Raw genomic sequence first — 10,677 nt, forward strand, 5'->3', positions numbered from 1 at the left:
TTTTTCGTTCCTATTTACCTTATTTTATGTACTTTCTCCATGAAAAATAAATCTGTGCTTTTCCATATGCTAAAACAAACTGGACCTAAGAGGTGGTGAGTAATAGGTGACCATGTGTATGTAGTTTACTGGATTTGACACGTTTATCTAAAATCATTTTCTTAGAAAAACAAAAGTAATTAATATGTTGCAGTGATGAAATATTTTGTTTAGTGACACGTCAAAGATTGAATAAAACTTACATAGACATGTGTATTAATTATTTTTTTGTTTTTCAATAACTTTTAATTTCTGTTTTTTGGTCCCATTTACTTTTAGTTTGGTCCATATTCTAAATGTTGCAGAGTAATTAATTATAATTGACACATGTACAATATTAAAAAACAATTTTATTTTAAAGAAAAAAGAATAATTAATATGGTGCAAATAATTCAGTTTTCTTCTGCTTCGCACCTTTTTTGCATTTCGTGTTTGATGATAGAATTTAAAGAAGATGAAGAATTTCAAGAAAAAAGTATATCAATATTTATCCTCCTTAAAGTTCACCATTTTCGTGAAAAGTTTTGAAAAATAGGGGAATAAACCTAACCAATATAGATTTTTCCATCACATCGATTTTGTTTTTAATAAAATAATTTTTAAAAATACATAAATTATTCTACCGTTGACATAATCAGTTAAATGAAAATTCCCTGTTTAAAACATGCCAACAAACATAAAGACTACAGAAATAAAAAAATTAAAATGAGAAAAAATATATTAGGAATAAAAAAGTGTAGAAATTTATTGAATAAAGAAATTACACGCGTAGGGTAATTCATACTCATATGCGGACGTGTCAATTAATATACACGTATGTGTCAATTAATATACACATCACTTAACGGATATTTATAAATACACTAAAATTAAAAAAAAAAATTATTGGAACAAAACATAACAAAATATTAAAAGTCATACGTATACGCAAAATATGTAAAACTTTAAAAGAGACTAAAAAGTCATTTAAGCTTATAAATTATTAATTAGAATGAGAATTTACTAATTTAATAAAATATATTTCTAAAGAATTGGATAGGCTTATTTTAATAAATTTTAGGTTTAATTATTTGTAGATGTAAAATTTTAAATTGATATCCACTTAAATTTTTGTTTTAATTGCGTTTTAATTAGTTCATTTAAAACAAAATGACTAACGACGTTAATAATATGTCACATGTTAATATGTGTAAGTGATTTTTTATTCTTTAAAAAATTACAATTTTTTTTGTTCATATGTCATGTTCCTATGACATTGTTAGTATCACATGACAATGTGATGTATCACTATCAGTGTTAAAGTGTCATTGTCTTGATCTCAATTTAGTTTCTATATGTCTATTTGAATCAATTTAGTTTCAATATTTATAGAGATAGAGCAATATTGTCTCTATCCAAAGTGAAACCAAATTTATTATTTATATAAATGTTACATTAATATTTTTTATTAAAAATGATTTTTTAACATATTGTATATGATTGTATATTATTAACTCATATTTTGTTAATCAAATATATGTCTCTTTAATTCAATTTAGTCCCAATTTTTTTTAAAATTGGAGCAATATTGTCTCTCTCTAATTTTAAACCAAATTTATTATTTGTATAAATATTATATTGATATTTTTTTAAAATGACTTTTTAACATATTACGTCATTGTATATTAGCTTGAACTCATAAGCTATGTTGGACTATTGAGTGTATTGGAACATTTTCATCGTCTTTGGGGAGGAAAACAACGCTCCAAAGGTGTGAATCATCTCTCTAGTGGGGACTTGTTCAGGTACACTCAGTAGGCTCACATCGTTTAAGAGTCGAGATAAATGACAATTTAAATATACTTTCCTCCTTTAACCCTTCAAAACATCTTTTAAGGACAAAATTGTATTAGGAGGTTCAAACTTCAAGATGAATAATACTTCAGATGTGGTGATTGAACCTAACGGTGTTATCATACTGAATTTGGAAGTGAAACATTAGCATCATTAATTGGGAACAAAAACTTCCTTGACTTTCAACTAGAGAGCTTAAAATCTAAGTTATATAAAATACAATAAATAATTAAATAATACTAACTCAAATTAGTTTACAATAATTTGTGAAAATTTTCCTCTGAAATTTTTATAAAAGTTCCCAAACATCAATTTCATGTACATTTTTGTATAGATATTCTAAAATCCTTCTAAATATAATTTTCTTTAGTAATTTCATTAACACCGATTTTACTCAATATGATTAATTCTTAATCCATTTCTAGATGCACAAATTTCACCTAGAGTGGGAATCTTATTTAACACTCAAGTAGAAACATACCTTCTTTTAAAAAAAAAAATATTAGTAGTCTTTAATAATTGACATTTATGACTTTTTTTAGTACACAATGCCATTTTTAGTCTTACAAAAGTTGTTTGAATGTGATTATAAAAATAAATATTCACTAGAGTGAACACTCATAGTATGAGAGAATAGCTTCACATAGTAAAATATTTAAGGTGAACTTTTTTAAGTCTTTTAGTAGACATATTGAAAGTTTTACAAAAACTAATGTATACACAACAATAAATTCATGTAAATTTAGTTAGAATTCTTAATTGTTTATGCGTGGGCAAGTTTTTATATATAGTTATGTTGAATATGATTTCCTTTGGGTTGACACTTTTTCTATAGAACTCAACATGTTCGTGCACAATAAATTTTTATCTTGCAAATCTCTTTGAAGTATTGACATGTCCAAATAGACATACAAACTCAAAAACTTGGTTTGTTATATCAAAATCATCTTGGAAATGTGAGAGTAAATATTGATAATAAGCGGATAATAAAAAAATCAAAATTGTGTTTTGTGATATCCACATGTATATTATATATACTTCTCATGTCAATCTCTTTTAGACCTCTTCTTATCTTTCTAATAACTGGTAATGTTTAAGAAACTTGACAAGATTTCAGTATTCATAACTTTTTTACTTGGTAAGGGTACCAAGGTTTGGTTCTTATTTTAAAAATGAGTAGACAAGAGTATTGTATTAACATAAAATTGTTGGTCGAATTCTATCCAAGTATAAATTCCTAATTAAATATTTTTTGTGCTTTTTTCTTTGATTATAAATAGTGTCTTTGAGGAAGAAATGTAATAATTGAAATTAATGAAATAATTAGATATATGGAAATAAAAATATCTTAATCGTAATTTATTTAAAGCTTCTTCCGTAAGGCACTTTTTTTAACATGATTATAATATTACTTTTGAGCAAGGTATAAAAATATGTATTAAGTATCGATTCCTCAAATAATTAACAAATATTCCGACATTAAATATCATGGTATAAATATCATGGTATAAGTAGAGATGACAAATAAACCCGTGTCCGTGGGTATCACCCGAACCCGTTCCCGTTTTGACGGGGAATCCCCGCTTTGACTGGGTATGGGTATGGGTAATATCCGAAATTTTCAACTGGGGATGGGGATGGGGATGAGGATATATATATACCCGCCCAAATACCCGTCCCCGCTTAAATTACTAAACTATTTATAATTTATTAAATAATCTAAAAAATATATATAAATAAATAATATATTTACACATAAAATATAATATAATATAATATAATATAATATAATATAATATAGTATATATACATATAAATAAAATATACTTTTATATATATATATATATATATATATATATATTTACACATATACATGTAATATAATATAATATAATATAATATACATATAATATATATACATAATAATATAATATAATATATATAATATATACATATAAAACAAATTAATCATTTAACTAGTGAAATCTTTTATAAACAAATTTATAACATGACAAATTTATAAAAATTTAAAAGAAATATATATATATATATATATATATATAAAAGCATAAAATATCTACGCATATATATATAATATATATATACATAATAATATAATATATATTATTATATTTATATTATTATATAATATAATATAATATATACTTAAAATAAATATATATATATATATATATATATATATATATATATATATATATATATATATATATATATATATAAACATAAGATATCCACACATATAATATATATACATAGTAATAATAATATAATATATAATATAATATAATATATAAAAATAATTATATATATATATATATAAACATAAGATATCCACACATATAATATATATATACATAGTAATATAATATATAATATAATATAATATATATATATATATATATATATATATATATATATAACATATTTCTCATTCTCTTTGTTTTTTGTTATACACTTTGTTTACTCTCTCAATTGTCTGGTTTGTTTTTCAAGATTTAATTTTGAAGGTAATTTTTCTTCTTCTTATTACATAATTTTTACTCTCTGTACATGGTTATGTTCAAATAGGTGTTCCTCAATTTCATTCTATGAAATAATTTTTAGGTTACACATTTGATTATCTTTATTTATTTATTTATTTTCATGAAAATGTTTGACTCTTATTTTGTAGCTCTTCTTTTTGTTACTACTTTGGTTATACACTTTTTTACTCTCTTTTAATTGTTTGGCTTGTTCTTTAAGGTTTAAGCAGATCTTCAAGGTACTTTTCCTTTTATCATAATCTTAATTATACATTTTTTTTTCTGTTATGTTATGTTCAAATGGATATTCTCAAATTTGGGTCACACATTTAATTATCTTTACTCCTTTATGATAATTTTATTTATTATTTATTTTTTGTTTCATGATAATGTTTAATTATTTACTATAGAGGCTTTGATGTGTACAAGAAGTTGGATATGGAACTCAAACCATCTAGGTAAGTTACTCAAATTTATTAATATTTTTTGTTAGTATTTTTTGTGAATTCTCATCTAATATTCTACATTTGGTGTTTGTAGGTGTTAAAAAATTAAAAGGAAAAGATGTTCTCATGAGTGAGAATGAATCTGATGAAGAAGGTACATTATATTCATTATATTCTAGTAATTAAAATTTTCAATTTCAATTATTATATCATATCTAATTTTTCATTTTTTTTCTATGTGTAGGTGGATCAAATGCAAATGAAACCACTGATCATTTGTAAAATTAATAAATATTTTGGTTATTATAAAATTTTAGTAATGTGTAATTTTTTAGCTTTTATATAATTATTTGAATTTTATTTAGTTGTTATTTGATACTTTAATTTGAGATTTATACTATTATAATATTTTTCTTAATATTTGACATCATGAAAATCAAAAAGAGTATGTTATTTTAATATTGAATATTTTGATAGTATCATGATTCCGTTGGTGTGATTTTTAAATTTTTTTATAAAAAATATTTAATTGATATATGGAACAATAAAAAAATGGGTATGGGTATGGGTATAAGAAAATACCCGTTACCCGGTGGGGATGGGGATTGGTCAAAAGTTGTATACCCGTTGGGTTTGGGGATGGGGATGGGGATGAATTTTTATTATGGGGATGGGAATGGGATCATGATACCCGTACCCGCCCCGCCCCAGTATTCATAACTTTTTTACTTGGTAAGGGTACCAAGGTTTGGTTCTTATTTTAAAAATGAGTAGACAAGAGTATTGTATTAACATAAAATTGTTGGTCGAATTCTATCCAAGTATAAATTCCTAATTAAATATTTTTTGTGCTTTTTTCTTTGATTATAAATAGTGTCTTTGAGAAAGAAATGTAATAATTGAAATTAATGAAATAATTAGATATATGGAAATAAAAATATCTTAATCGTAATTTATTTAAAGCTTCTTCCGTAAGGCACTTTTTTTAACATGATTATAATATTACTTTTGAGCAAGGTATAAAAATATGTATTAAGTATCGATTCCTCAAATAATTAACAAATATTCCGACATTAAATATCATGGTATAAGCAATCAAAATATTAAAATTCATATCAACCGAAGATACTTACGTTTATCACTTGAAAATGGATGTTATAATGAATCTTAATATACTAAATCATTACAATAAAAAATATATATTTATTGATGGGCAGAAGCGTCAATAATAAAAAATTGTTTGTAAATTAAAATGACCGACAACCAAAAGTTTATCGATAAAATATTTGTCGACAGATAAGGAAAATCCGTGGATAATTATCAACGTACAAAATTTGTTGGTAGTTATTATTAGTTACCATCTGTTTGTAATTTACAATGAATTTTGATCATCAATAATTATTCATCAGTAAATATTGTGATTTCATTTTCTTCTTCCTCCTCCTCCTTTCTTTTTCTTCTTTTTTCTTTACTCCTTCTCCTCCTCCTTCGTCACTACCGCAACAAAGTGTGCCACCTCCAACTCCTCCTCCTTCCTACCTTTCTCCTCCTCCTCCTTTGTCATTGTTGTCACTGCCACCACCACCTCATTTGCCATTGTTGTTGTTGGCATCATCGCCTCTGCAACTGTCATCGCCTCCTCCTGCTTCTCGTCCTCCTCTTCTTTCTTCTCTTCTTTTCTTCTTCTTACCAATCCACAATTAATTTATAACAAAATATTTCGTTGAATTTGGCAAGAAAATTGACGTCTATTAATTCATCGATGGATTTTTGAAAAAAATCTACTACTAACGGATTTTACTACCATATGATAAAATTTCGAATTGAGAACTTTGACATCCATTTTCCAAACAAATTTTACCGACGAATTTTAGTAACAAATCAATTATTGACAAATGCTTTTCGACGGTAATAAAAATTCTAATTTACTGAGAAATCGATTATAGGAAAGAAAATATATATTGGTAATTAAAATTCTAAATCTGTCAACAAACACCATTGAAAATGAATTTTTGTCTGTCGATAAAATCCCGTCAATGATATGACAAGTAGTGAGCAATTTAACCAAAAATAATATTAAAAATCACTTCATAGAGCTTTCCTTAGTGTTGGGACAATAGGCTCTAAAAAGAGGGAGTTGAATAGAGTGTCAAACTCTTTTTCACACAACACAAAACTAAAACAACTTGAAACGGATAGGTGAAGGGTAAAAAGTTTTATACTAGTTCACTCAAACTCATAGACTATGTCCATCTGTCCCTTAAGAAAAAACTTACGAGGTTCTAGTAATCAAATAAATTTTCAATAAAACTAGCACATAAACTTCTCCAAGTTACAATAAGTATACAAATCTCTTAGGGTAACAATGAGTATACAAATCTCTCTAGATTATACGTGTATAACCTCTCCAAGTATAACATTTCTCAATCTCCCATTAATATTAAGAACTCCTAAGATAACAAATAAACACTCTCAAAAGAGAGAACAAATAATGTTTACAATGAATAAGTTCACAGTGTGAAAAAAATTATAAAAAAAATCAATTTTCCACTATTTAAATTGGCTAGACGATATCTCAATAAGACATCCAAAAGATGTCGATAAGACATTGTTAGTACATAAAATTATATAAGTATATATCTTGTTATTTTGTTTTCTATCACCCTTGTAGCTCTTAAAACAGAAACATGCTCTAAAAATTAAATAAGATAGATCACTTTCGCATTTTCTTTCTATGAGATGGTTCTTTAGTGTTCTAAGATCCAATTAGATTAATTAATAACAATAATAATATAAGGTTTCACTTCCTTTGACTCAATATTGTACCATCTCTCTCTTACTTGAAGAATTTAAGGTAGAGAAACATACGATAGTTGTGAGGGAGGAAATCCTGTCTCTATGTTTATGGTTTACATAGATATAAATTATACTATTTTGCTAAGTGGACCAAATAGTAACATTATCAGAAAATTACTCCTTATTAGTTTAATTATTATTTTATTCTTATTTTTAACTTATTTACTTATTGATCCTTTAATTAATAAATTTTATGTTTCTTACACAACATAAAACCTTATATGATTGTTATCTCTCTCTTTAAGAGTTCTATGGATACACAAAAGTGTGAAAGTGTATATCGAGTGATAACTCAGGAAGCACACTTATTTCTATAAAATAACGTAAAACGTGTCTAACAATTTTTTTGGACACTATATTTGTCCTATATACATTCTTCATAAATTCCGTATTTTTTCAACCGTGTCACAATTTAAGCAAAAATATTTTTGTTATAGTCCCTACACCTTTTCGAAACCTCTTCACACTTCTTTAACATAATTTAATCATAGTGAACCAACAGTTTCACACTTCTTTAACATAATTTAATCATAGTGAACCAACATTTATCTCTGACTAAAAAATACTTTCTAAATATTACTATCATACAAAAATAAGAGGAAATTAAAATAAAAACTTATATTACAAATTTTTAATATGTTCTCCTAAGATCTAATTTTTTAATCATTTTATTGTGAGGACCATTATTATAGAAAAATTGTGTAAGGCCCGTTAATATTATTCATTATTTTTTTTGCCCTAAACTAAAGGGTTGTCCTTGTAAGTGGGCCTAAGGGGCTGGCCCAGTTGATAAAATCCTTTCCAGTTGCCCTAAGTCACATTTTCATTCCATTTCAGAGAACTTGAGCTGCAGCCGTCAACCCCCTCCGCTAGGGTTTTGTTCCACTGTCACGTTAAGCTAAAGGAACTTATACTCCATGTAAGTGTCTCTTCCAGCAGTTCTAGTTCCCTTTTTGCTATCTTGTTTTGTGTTTTCGATTAAAAGCCTCTGCTAATTCAGTTTCCCTGGTTCTGTTCTGCTGTCCCGCCAGTTCTGCGAACCCATCTTTGAGTTGTTGCGCTCCGAGGTCCCGTGTCGAAGCTCGGTTAGCCCTTTTTCAGGTACGGGAAGTTAGGGTTTCTAGTTTCGAGTCGTTTTGAACTGTGTATGAGTTGGTTGTTGATTTTATGGTCTGATCTTTCGTTTTGATGCGTGAGAATATCTTGCATGATTTGTTTGGTTGGAAAACATGGCTGCAGTAGGTGAAACAGTGATGAGACCTGTTAATCTCGCTCAAGCGAGCCAGTCTCGCCTAGGCGAGACAAACAGGGGCTCGCCCAGGCCAGTTTACGCGAGTGGTCGCCCAGGCGACCCGCTCCTTATTTTGAGCGAGCGAGCATCTCGCCCAGGCGAGAGGGGTCTCGCCTAAGCAAGATCCTGCGTTGCTTCCTGACGCCCTTTTTGAGCCCTCGCCTAGGCGAAGGGGACTCGCCTGAGCGAGACCCTTCAGCCTAAGCGAGGGATTGGGCAAGACTGTATTGTGTTTGGTTGTGTGTTTACTCTCTTATGATTGGAATTGTATGGGTATGACTGCCATGATGAGATACATGTACATATGTACGGATATATGCCTAATGGATTGCTATATATGCGTGACATGATTCATAAAAGATGAATGATGGGTGTTGTGGGAACTTGGCATGTGAGATGAATGAGTGATTTGGAACTAAAGGAACATGGTATTGATATGAGATGAGGCCCTAGACTCATGGGGTGGTGATGATCCGATGTATGGATTCAAAATGTGATGCGTATAAGGAATTAATCTCAGGGATTGGTATGGAATTGTAAATATGATTTAATGTTCTCTTACTGCTGATTTATGAATGTTGTTGGTCTGTGTCAGCGTGTAATTCCTTGGGGCCTCTAGGTGGGACCTCCGGGGTTGCGCTTCAGTGGTCGGGACGTAATTCCATGGCCCCTGGTAGTGGGTGTCCATGGTGGTGCCCCATCTGTATAACTAGGTAAGGATTCAAGGTAAGGTTGCATCCTGACACTCTAAGGGGTCAGTTAGTCTCACCTAGAGCGGACTGACTCCTGTGGTGAGAGTAGCAGGAGACCCGAAATTCATTAAGGGCTAACCTTGTGGTGAGAGTAGCAGGAGGCCCGAAATTCATTAAGGGCTAACCTTGTGGTGAGGGAAAATTGATCCATCGTAACACTTGTAACACATAGCTCGGGGGTGAGCAGCTCGGGGGTGAGCAGAGGTATCCACCACAAGTGCGGGCATTCGCTGAATCCGACCAAGTTATACGTATCCGGATGAGTCGAGTCGAGTCGTAGTGTATTGATTGAAAAGTCATAACATGCTTGGTTGTTGTATGGATATTGGATGGTGAAAGTATATTTGACTGTATGATGAAAATATTGTTGGCTCTAGCTTACCCTGTTTGTTGTATGGTTATCTTGTATGTGGTTCTTCTTTCTTGCGATGATCATCAATTTGATTGATGGGAGCAGATGGGCGAGGTTCTCGTGGTCAGCAAGGAAATGGTGATTCCGCTGCTTAGCCTTCTGGGCTGGATTTATCTTATTCATGATTTCTTTAGGGCTATGGCCCATGTATCGCTTTATACATTACTACTCTACCCTCTTTGATAGACTTGTATCTAGTTTTCCGTTGACATCGTGGTGTGCCCAAGTTGTAGGGGTTGTGTTAAGGACCCCTGGACTACTCCATATTACTATTTTGTGTGACGTGTCTTTTAATTTCGCATAATGGGACGTTACAAATTGTACAACTTTACAATTTATTTATAATTTCAGATATATTAAATTTAATTTTCAATTATATCTTGGCCGAGGCTTAATAGTTAAATAATATACTAAAAAGTATTTTGAGTGTCATATATAATAATAAAAAAATAGCTATACAAGTTTTAAAAAATCAGGGAGGGGACATTTGTGTCTGATTATTGAG

General features: G+C 29.0%; 1 long non-coding RNA gene across 1 annotated transcript; it reads left to right on the forward strand.

The window, feature by feature from the left end:
- Positions 1 to 8,553: 8,553 nt before the first annotated feature.
- LOC114193509 lies at positions 8,554 to 10,429 on the forward strand. The gene is made up of 3 exons (XR_003606274.1): positions 8,554 to 8,636; positions 8,749 to 8,818; positions 10,218 to 10,429. It is a non-coding gene; the product is annotated as an uncharacterized LOC114193509 (long non-coding RNA).
- The last annotated feature ends 248 nt before the right edge of the window (positions 10,430 to 10,677 follow it).

The sequence above is a fragment of the Vigna unguiculata genome, chromosome 8 (genome assembly GCF_004118075.2).
Source record: "Vigna unguiculata cultivar IT97K-499-35 chromosome 8, ASM411807v1, whole genome shotgun sequence".
Lineage (NCBI taxonomy): Eukaryota > Viridiplantae > Streptophyta > Magnoliopsida > Fabales > Fabaceae > Vigna > Vigna unguiculata.